We start from the raw sequence: 9,572 nt of genomic DNA, 5'->3' as shown, positions 1-9,572 counted from the left end.
AAAGATTTGTTGACGTGAAAAGAGTGGAAATAAGCTTTGAAATTGGGGATTTAGTATATCTCAAAATGGCACCCTACAGATTCGTAGCATTGGGTTCCGAGGAGCAATCAAATTACACAACAAGTACTATGGGCCTTTTCTGGTAACTCAAAAAGTGGGCAAAGCAGCATACAAGCTTCAGTTTCCACCACATGTGAAAATTCATCCAGTTTTTCATGTCAGCCAACTAAAGAAGCACATTGGAAGCAAAGCAATTCCTAGCCCCAATCTGCCTATGGTGAACGAGGATGGTACTGTCAAAACTGGACCAGTGGCAGTGTTACAAGTCCGGCAAGTACCTAGAAACAATCTTCCAGTTGTGCAGTGGTACATACAGTGGGAAAACCTCTCTCCAGCGGAAGCAACTTGGGAAGATGCTGATTTTATCAAGTATACATTTACGGAGTTCTTCAAGGCAACATCACAAGCATGGCGAGACGCAAATCAAACGCCCTGAGGACATGTCGTTTCTGAGAAGGGGGCAATGGCATGACTGAACTTGCAAGTGTCGTGTCGTTAAGATTCAGTTATCCAACGGTCCAGAGTACTCCTCGCGATACCGCTTCGTCGAGAGCCGTAGATTCATTTAACTGTACCGTTATAAAGTAGTTACTGTTACTTTTCACTTGTCGGTAACTAGTTGCCTATATAACCAGTCGGGTTGTGGCTGGCAGATCATCTCTCGATTATTCCAGACTCGCCTAGATGGCTTGCGATATACTCAAACCTTAAGCAATAGCAAATATCTCAGATATGAGGTTTTCTCTACATCCAATTCTCGTGATTCTCCTCACTTAAATCCGCATAGGCATAGATCGGTCCTGACAGCGCCCTCCTCTGCGCTTCCTCTCCAAGTACCCTCTGCTGCCGCGTGCTTGTCCTCCTTGTGTTGCCGGTGAGATTTCCTTCTCTCTTTTGCTCTCTTCCAGGGTCCTGTTCTCTTCCTCACTACTCCTCTTCTTCCTTCAATCTCTCCTGTTCAGCACCGTGGAGATGGGTACACGAACTAGGCAGGCCACGGGACGACAACTGCTCTAGCACCCACCTCGTGAGGAGGGGTTGAGTACAGCTCCCAGTTCACGGAGGAGATGCCAGCACAGGTGAGCTCTTTCTTTCTACTTTCCCCATCTTCCCATGGTGCCCTGAGCTCTCCCTAATTTTTTTACGGTTTGGTGGCAGAAGTCACTGGATGCATGCCCAAGAAGCCCAACACGGCCAGGTGAGTGTATTTTAGATACCTGATATATATAACAACACAAGTTGTTATCCAATATGCGAAGAATCATATGTATTTTTTTTGTACATTTTATGGTTACATTGATACTGTTCTCCTGCAATTGTTAATAGCCTTAGACAGTATTGGCCAACTGGAAATTTAAAAGTCAAAAAATCTCTGTCGAAATTGAACTGGTGTGATTTACAACTCCAACGTTGGAACATGCCATCTTCCACTAGCTATTACAACTTACTGGAAGGCCTTGACAAAAATATTCTCTGTCGAAATTGGACTGGTGTGATTTACAACTCCAGCATTGCAACATGCCATCTTCCACTAGCTATTACAACTTACTGGAAGGCCTTGACAATGAACAGAGATAACTAAGATGGATAGTAAGTGGAGTACAATATAGGAAATGTGCAGATGAGAAATAGCTAATACCTTCGACATATTTATCATATGATTATTGTTTTCTTTAACCCGAAACAGTCGAGCATGGCTCCACTGCATTTTTATGAAATTGTGACAATATGATTACTATTTGAACACTTTTAGTCTGATGCCATTCTTTTGTAAAAGAGTGATCTTTTTTGTTTACTATTTACTTTGTCTGAATTTAGTATCTACTCTGTCCAGCTATATCATTTCAATGTCATCAGATTTAGGTTCGCATGGTAGCTAAAGAAAATGAAAAGTCAGCCACCATATGCCAATGCCACTCCTATTCCCAGTGATACAACATCTAATATTATCAGCTAATCAATTTCATGAGTGATATCGTACTATATTTCTAAAACAGAGAGGTCTGATTCTGATGTGGTGTGAGGCAAATTTCAGTTTAGTACAATTCTGGAAGAGTTCTACTTGACTGTCCTGGGTCACGAAGTACAGAGCAGTGACACTTCATAGATCATGGGAACTAACATAGTTTTTTATGTTTCCCAGTTGGAAAAATGCACTACTACGTACACGTCTAGCTTGCTTCTCACATACTGAAATTATTGATATTCAATAGTTGAACCTACCAAGTAGTAATTTGCAATTTTCTTCTTATATACAACACTTTGTTCTGTAGGAATTTCCAATTTGTCATTCTAACCAAGACAAACCATTTTTCAGGTTGACATTGTTGGAGTAAGTTGCTATTCTTCAAAGGACCTGTGGTCTTGGAGAAACGAAGGAGTTGTGCTCCATGGCGAGGAAAATAATTTGTCACATGACCTCCACAAATCCAATGTCCTGGTGCGACCCAAGGTGGTCTATAACAACCGGACCAGCAAATACGTGATGTGGATGCACATAGACGATGCGAACTACACCAAATCCTCAATCAGCGTGGCGACGAGTGATTCTCCCATGGGACCATTCACTTATCTCTACAGCAAGCGCCCACATAACTACGAAAGCAGAGACATGACCATTTTCAAGGATGATGACGGGAAGGCCTACCTGATATATTCATCCAAGGGCAACAACGAGCTCCACATTGCGCAGCTAACCGATGACTACCTCGACGTGACCGACGGCATGCGAAGAATTCTCGTCGCACGGTATCGAGAAGCCCTCACGCTCTTCAAGTTCCGCGACACCGACTACATGATAACCTTGGGTTACACCGGCTGGGCACCGAACACTGCAAGGTGAAGAAAAATTCAGATGGGAAACTACACATATATACTGTATGCTATACAAATATTGCAACATACATGGGTGCCAATGCGGATGTCGATGTTGCCTATTGTATGTTTGTTGATTCTGTTTGAGGCACATATGTTTGTTGATTCTGTTTCTGGGTTGGCCCTTGAGGGGGAGAGGAAAGCAAACTTCAGCATGCTTCAGGTGCATATCCTCTGTTCCTTGTGCTCGTCTCCCTAGATAATTTGGAGCATTGTACGTTTTGTTAAATATGATTAATTACTTAGTTTAATGGCAGTTGTGAAATGTAGAGCACATCCGTGCTTGGTTTTACTTCATTAGTAGCTGGCATTCAGTAATTAATATGAAAGTATTTGTGAAAGTTAGGCCCAGAGAAAGTGTGCCCTGTTTTTCGCAGATAACTGCTTCTTGTTATATACTATGACCAAATTCAGTAGGCTTGTACAATAAGCTTCATTGATTCACTTACAAAAGCTGAATTGCTGTTGTGTTAATGCATTATAGTCATCCTTAAAGACCTTGTGGTTGGTTGCCATGTCTGCCAAATAATTGCTTGCTGAAGCACTGGCCCTAAACCTATAGTTAGGCTCATGACCTATTCATTGATCCGTCTGGCTGACAATATTTATCTGCCATTGGCAGATTTCTGCTCTTTGGTTGGCAATGGTCCGAATGGAGGTCAAACTAGCATTCCCCCAGGACAGACCGCCACTTTCCGTCATTTCGGCTGCAAAGATTGCAGGTGTTTCCATAATCATTGATCCGACCCTTGCCTCAGGTTCAGTGCCCACACTACACTTCAGTTCTGGGTAAGTGATCAATGTTTAATTATACCTTTTAGGTTCCCTCCCTCTCTCTGATTAACTACCACATTTCCTTTACTTTATACAAGAACTGTGGACACTTTATTACAGTGATATATGTTTGAATAGTTTTTTTGAAGAGCTATATATGTTTGAATAGTTACTGTAGTTGACTCTGAAGATTGGCTCTTATTTTAATCTCCTCATCCTAATATTCCTGGTTCCAGAAAATTGTGTTGATGGCACTGACGACTGTTAGAACATCATGTGTGAACCAAAAGAGTTTTATTTGTGAGATATGACAGTATTTTTGTATGGTATTTTGTAGTGTCTCAGTGAAGCTATCATGATTCTGCACAGGGATTTTATACATGGTGTCAACACAATTCTCCGATACATTGCACGTGCTGCATCTGTTTCCAGCTTCTATGGCCAGGACGATATTCAGGCAGCACAAGTATGTTCTGGTTTTACGGTGTTTGTCATTGATTTTCACTATGATCTCACTGTGTCCTGAGTTGCTATTGTTTGCAAATCTGTAGGTTGACCAATGGCTCAAGTACACACCACTCATTCTCTCAGGCTCTGAATTTGAAGCTGCTTGCTCATTTCTTGATGGATACTTGGCAAATCGAGCCTTTTTGGTTGGTTATGGTCTATCAATTGCTGACATTGTCGTGTGGTCAAATCTCACAGGTAATTTACCTGGCTTCTTTCATCATTGAGTAATTTATTGGTCTCTCCCTCTCTTTTTGTCTTGCCTTAAGAGGTCACAACTCTTTTCTTCAGGAACCAGTTTTTCTTGTATCACCATGCAGTACCGTGCCGATTCAATATGACTAATTTACTTGAACTAATGCCTTAGTATGTATGTTAATAATTTGTGCAGGTCACCATGGTTCCATTGTCATATCATTCCTCATGTGCTGCTGTTTAGCATCACAAAAGAAGAAGGCCAGAGTTATTTCTTCCTTTTGGATATTTTCCATCATAACTAGCAGCCAATCTGAGCCGAATATCTGAAGCAATTTCTGTAAGTTAAGTTCCGGTGCTCCTATATTTGAACTAGAATCTTAGCGCTTATTTTGTCCACGTCAAGGTTTCTTTGTGTGCAATTGAAAATTATGTGAGAACTGGGTTTTTACTCCAATACCCCAATTTTAGCAGATATTGAAAACCTCGAGAGTTTGGTGCCATTTGTCACGCTTGTATACTTAATGCTATTCTTTGTGTCTTCAATAATGTCTCACCATTTGTACAACTCAAAAGAGGATTTCCCATGAACATTTTAGCACTGCTCTTACCTATCGATCAAAAAATGTTATTCTCTACAGGTTAAATTTGTTTGAAGATGATACTATGCAAGATGCGTAAGCTGGGGATGGCATGGCAGTGCATGCTGATGCTGTCGGTCAAGAAGTACCATACCGGTGAGTACTCCCTCTAGGCCGCTTCTTCGATTTGCTCTTGTTGAATGGCAAGTTTATGCTGGACTAGGATCAGATTCATGGCGTTTGGTGCATCCGCACTAAACTTCTTGCTGGATTTGGTAGGGAGAGATATCCTTTGGTTTCTAAGTAAACTTGAACAATGATGTAGCTTCCCAAATTTCTCTACACCCAGGCAAATTTTAGCATGGTCCCTCTCATCATTCAAATATTTTGTGATGCCTATGCCTCCGTTCTTATCTTCTGGAATAATTTAAGATCAACACAGTGATTTGAAAATGCAAACAAGCACAACCGGATGTTCCATGTCGATTGGTATATTTATTTCTCTTTTAGATTCCCCTAAATGAAAGTTGCAATGACGCTTGATTATTGTATATACTAATATGGTGGGCTTGTTAGGTTCAATTTGTGGTGGCATTCGGTTCTTTGTACAATTCTGCTGAACGCTAAAAGAATTAGCTTATTTAATTTCTTCCATTTGTTGTGCCTGCCACTGATATTCTCTATGGTTCCCTTGGTTGCCGCTCTTGCCTTCCCTGCCAATGCTTCCTCTTGCCATGCTAGCCATGTGTGGCCTCACCTTTGTTTATCAATTCGTGCGCAGGTATGGATCGGTGATGTTGTCGATGCCCATAGAGCCATTGCCTCATGCATGATGTGTGTTTTGTGTGTGCCAGTTTGCCGGTTAGTGAGTGATAATATTCGGATGGATGTTTCATCGGTGTAGCAAGTGATCAGCAATAGACAGCTCTTACTTTTGGATTGAAGTGCAGATCTTGCTAAAGAGTTAACTATGGACTCATTTATGTATTCTTATGCCCCAATGCTTCATTAAGTATTCTTATTTCTGCAACATAAAATTATTTCTTACCATCTTCTATTGTTTCCTCTGTTTTTATCAGTTATTTAGTGAACACCACATAAAATTATTTCTTACCATCTTCTATTGTTTCCTCTGTTTTTATCAGTTATTCAGTGAACACCACATGTCACATGAATTTTTGACTACTTGTCTACAGGTAATTGGTTAGAATCAGTTTCTTGAGTTTGCTTGCTTAGCATGTAATATTTCACACTCACTAATTGTATTATTTCACGGTTGGCAATTGTTAGAATCAGGTCTTGAGTTTGCTTGCTTAATCGTCCCTGTGTAATTGCTCCCCAAGCTCGCCAATTGTGAGTTTGTCCCACACAATGGAGTTTCTATGAATTTTTGTAGTCCAAAATTCTTGGAAATTCTCTTGTTGCTGTTATAATGTGGGTGTGTTCGGCTTCCTTCTTCATTAAAGGTGAGTCCTTTCTTTCAGGTTGGCCAACATGATGTTGTTTCTGCTGGAAAATAATTCGTTATGCAATTATGGTTAGGCTGTCCTTTTTCCTTCATAACTGCGTTTAATGGGTAGCGGGTAGCTGTTATGCTCACTTTGCTCAAAGCAAGGTTGTGTAGCCGTGCTATTTTTGTGCTTTAAGAAGTAAGCCGACACCAAATCAGTAATCCTGTGCTTCTGCTTTGTTGGCCCAAAGTCACTTAAGTTTTTTTCGTGTTATCTTTACTCTTTAGCCATTCCAAAACATTTATCTGATTTTGCAGTATTGCAGACCATAGAATTACAAGTTGGCCATATTTTTGAATGTGTGAACCTCACATAGATGTCGTGCGAATGCAGTTTGACAGGAGTCGTAAAACCAATGGATAAGAGACTGTTTGATGGTGAAAGAATGTATGCTCGTGGTGACTACCTCAAGTGTGCCAGAGTAAGAATTTGTCACAATTTAGTTTAAGAAGACTATATTATTGTTCTGCAATATTACATGCTTATTACATGAAGAGGACCCATTTGGCAACACTTAAATCATTTTATGGCGCCTTTGTTTCTGATCTACTCCCTCCGTCCCAAAATTCTTGTCTTACATTCATCTAGATACGGATGTATCTAATACTAAAATGTGACTTGATACATCCGTATTTAGACAAATCTAAGACAAGAATTTTGGGGCAGAGGAAGTACAAAACAACTTTTACCCAGGCTTGTTATTTCTAATTCATTCTTTTTCCCTGCTTGCTTATTATAACACAAGCCATCATGACTACTATCAATCATACACACCTTTTCGATATACTCCCTCTGTCCAAAAAAGCTTTTCCCAAGCTTGTCCCTCAAATGGATGTATCTACTATATACGGAGCAAAATGAGTGAATCTACACTAAAATATGTCTATATACATCCGTATGTAGTCCTTGTTGAAATATCTAAAAGACTTATATTTAGGAACGAGAGGAATATACATTTACTATTTCAAGTTTTCAACCATAACTTATTGAATGAAATTGTAAGCATCTGCAAATTGGTCACCGATTATAATTACAAAGAGGATTTTATATAGGCCCTATTTTCATTTTGATCTGTTCATGACACCCTTGCATTAATATTGTAGACATTGCCTATTCATCTTCAGATGTTCTGTTCAGTGCAAATGTTACATGTATGTGCTTATTACGTCAGCATGGGTGATATGTTTGATGCCCGTATAGAGATGCTACTTTATTTTATAGTTCATCTTTTCCGGTCATTTCTTAATAATCTCCATTATTATTAATGAAATGGCACCATAATCCGTCATATGGTGGTAGGAAATGTGGTTACATGGAATTCTGTATCTTCTTAGATAAAAAAAAGGGCAACCTGGTGCATGTAGCTCCCGCTTGCGCAGGGTCCAGGGAAGGGTCCGACCACTTTGGGTCTATAGTACGCAGCCTTTCCCTACATTTCTGTAAGAGGCTGTTTCCAGGACTTGAACCCATGACCTCATGGTCACAAGGCAGCAGCTTTACCACTGCGCCAAGGCTCCCCTTCTTAGATAAAGGACTATTATAAAATAAAATATGTATATGAATTTCGATATCTCTTGGTTATTTTATATATACATTACATATTATTTCTAACCAATTTCTTGGTATTTACTTAAGGTATGTTTGTTTGGGCTGCAATTTCCATGGCTGCAGCTGAAGGAGCGGCTGTAGCTGGTGATGAAGAGAGGCACTTTGCATTTGCCCACCAGAAGTACAGATCGGTAAAGTACAGAGAAGCTTCAGAGCATGGCAACATTGTTTATGAGAAGATCACGACAAACTACTTCTTCGAGTTACTACTATCAGTTTATACTTGGTGCTAGCTGAAGCTTCTATTTTCTACCCAAACTGCTATTAACACAAAAAGTTAATGATATTTCATAACTAATGGATTGAGCAGCAACTCTAGCGATCCAGGATTTTATCCTAAGCTGCTATTAAACTCACAAGAGGGAGCATTTTAATAACAAAAGAACTCTAGCCATGCTTTTTGATATACTACGTATACGTATGATGTACTAGCAGTTCCTATTTTGTAACTATTGCGTACTAGAAAATTGAATTGGCAATGTATTCATAAATATGATGTATTAAATTATGTCCTGAGAGGGATTTGTTCATTTTCAAAACTAAGTTGGATGAGCTTAAATCACTTTCACCAGTACAAGTTAAATATGCTTTTAAAATTCTACTAGTACAAATGCCCATGCGTTGCACCGGACGAAATATTAAATATAACTTGGTCCACGTGCAATTATGAAACACGTTTTTAATCTAATTTTTGCAAACGTCAGAAATAAGGTTACACCGAGTATTTCTTTTTGGACCATGAAATTTGGACATACCCTAATAGTGTTTGTCATGACCTATTTCAGCTCCACACTTTCATTTCATCCGATGAAAAAGTAGTAGTGTATGAAAGTCTTTCAATCAATTTTTAGTTGTTGTTCAGAAAAACATGAATATGTTTTTTAGAAGGTGTTTTTTTAATTTCAATAATATTTTTTAAAATAGAATCATTTTGATGGTGACGAACATTTTGTTGGAATATTATATTTTATTTGTAATTTATTTTGCACTATTTTTTGGGCTTGGTCCATTGAAAGACTTACTGACATACACATAGACAACACCCATATGAACTCGATCTTTCTTCCTGTTTCCCATTCTTCTTCCCCTCTGTTAGGACAGCGCCGACGCCGCCTCCCTTGTCCCGTCGTTCTCGAAGGACGAGGCCAAGAAGAATAGCGCTTCCAGCGGCCGCACCGTTGTCCTCCGCCCGTGCCACCATATCAACGGGACCTTGGGCGGCTCCCTCTACCTTCCTATTCTCTCCCACCCATCTGGAGTAAGAAAGCCGACCATGGTGAGCTTGCCATGGAATTTAAGCGGCTCCACTGTCCACATTATGTCAGGCAATGTCATTGGCAATTGGGGGAAATCCATATATGAGAACATCAGACATCTCATTTCCTCTTTCCTCACATCCCACATAAAGCGGAGCTTCAGAATTGCAGTACCGTGGATATTTTCAAACTGAATAGACCGTATA

At 39.8% G+C, this 9,572-nt stretch overlaps 1 long non-coding RNA gene across 12 annotated transcripts; it reads left to right on the top strand.

Moving 5' to 3' along the window:
• Positions 1 to 735: 735 nt before the first annotated feature.
• Positions 736 to 8,640, top strand: LOC119308270. 12 transcript variants are annotated; one of them, XR_005150015.1, is made up of 14 exons: positions 736 to 934; positions 1,023 to 1,139; positions 1,219 to 1,258; positions 2,378 to 3,097; positions 3,557 to 3,723; positions 4,078 to 4,174; positions 4,260 to 4,413; positions 4,607 to 4,750; positions 5,052 to 5,147; positions 5,773 to 5,852; positions 6,137 to 6,187; positions 6,288 to 6,457; positions 6,836 to 6,923; positions 8,138 to 8,640. It is a non-coding gene; the product is annotated as an uncharacterized LOC119308270 (long non-coding RNA). The 12 variants fall into 12 exon arrangements; XR_005150011.1 differs by having other exon boundaries at positions 6,282 to 6,457; XR_005150012.1 differs by having other exon boundaries at positions 5,773 to 5,975; positions 6,282 to 6,457.
• The last annotated feature ends 932 nt before the right edge of the window (positions 8,641 to 9,572 follow it).

The sequence above is a fragment of the Triticum dicoccoides genome, chromosome 5B, assembly GCF_002162155.2.
Source record: "Triticum dicoccoides isolate Atlit2015 ecotype Zavitan chromosome 5B, WEW_v2.0, whole genome shotgun sequence".
In the NCBI taxonomy this organism is placed as follows: domain Eukaryota; kingdom Viridiplantae; phylum Streptophyta; class Magnoliopsida; order Poales; family Poaceae; genus Triticum; species Triticum dicoccoides.
Note: the sequence above shows the minus strand (reverse complement) of the source record. Positions and strands in the feature narration are given on the sequence as shown.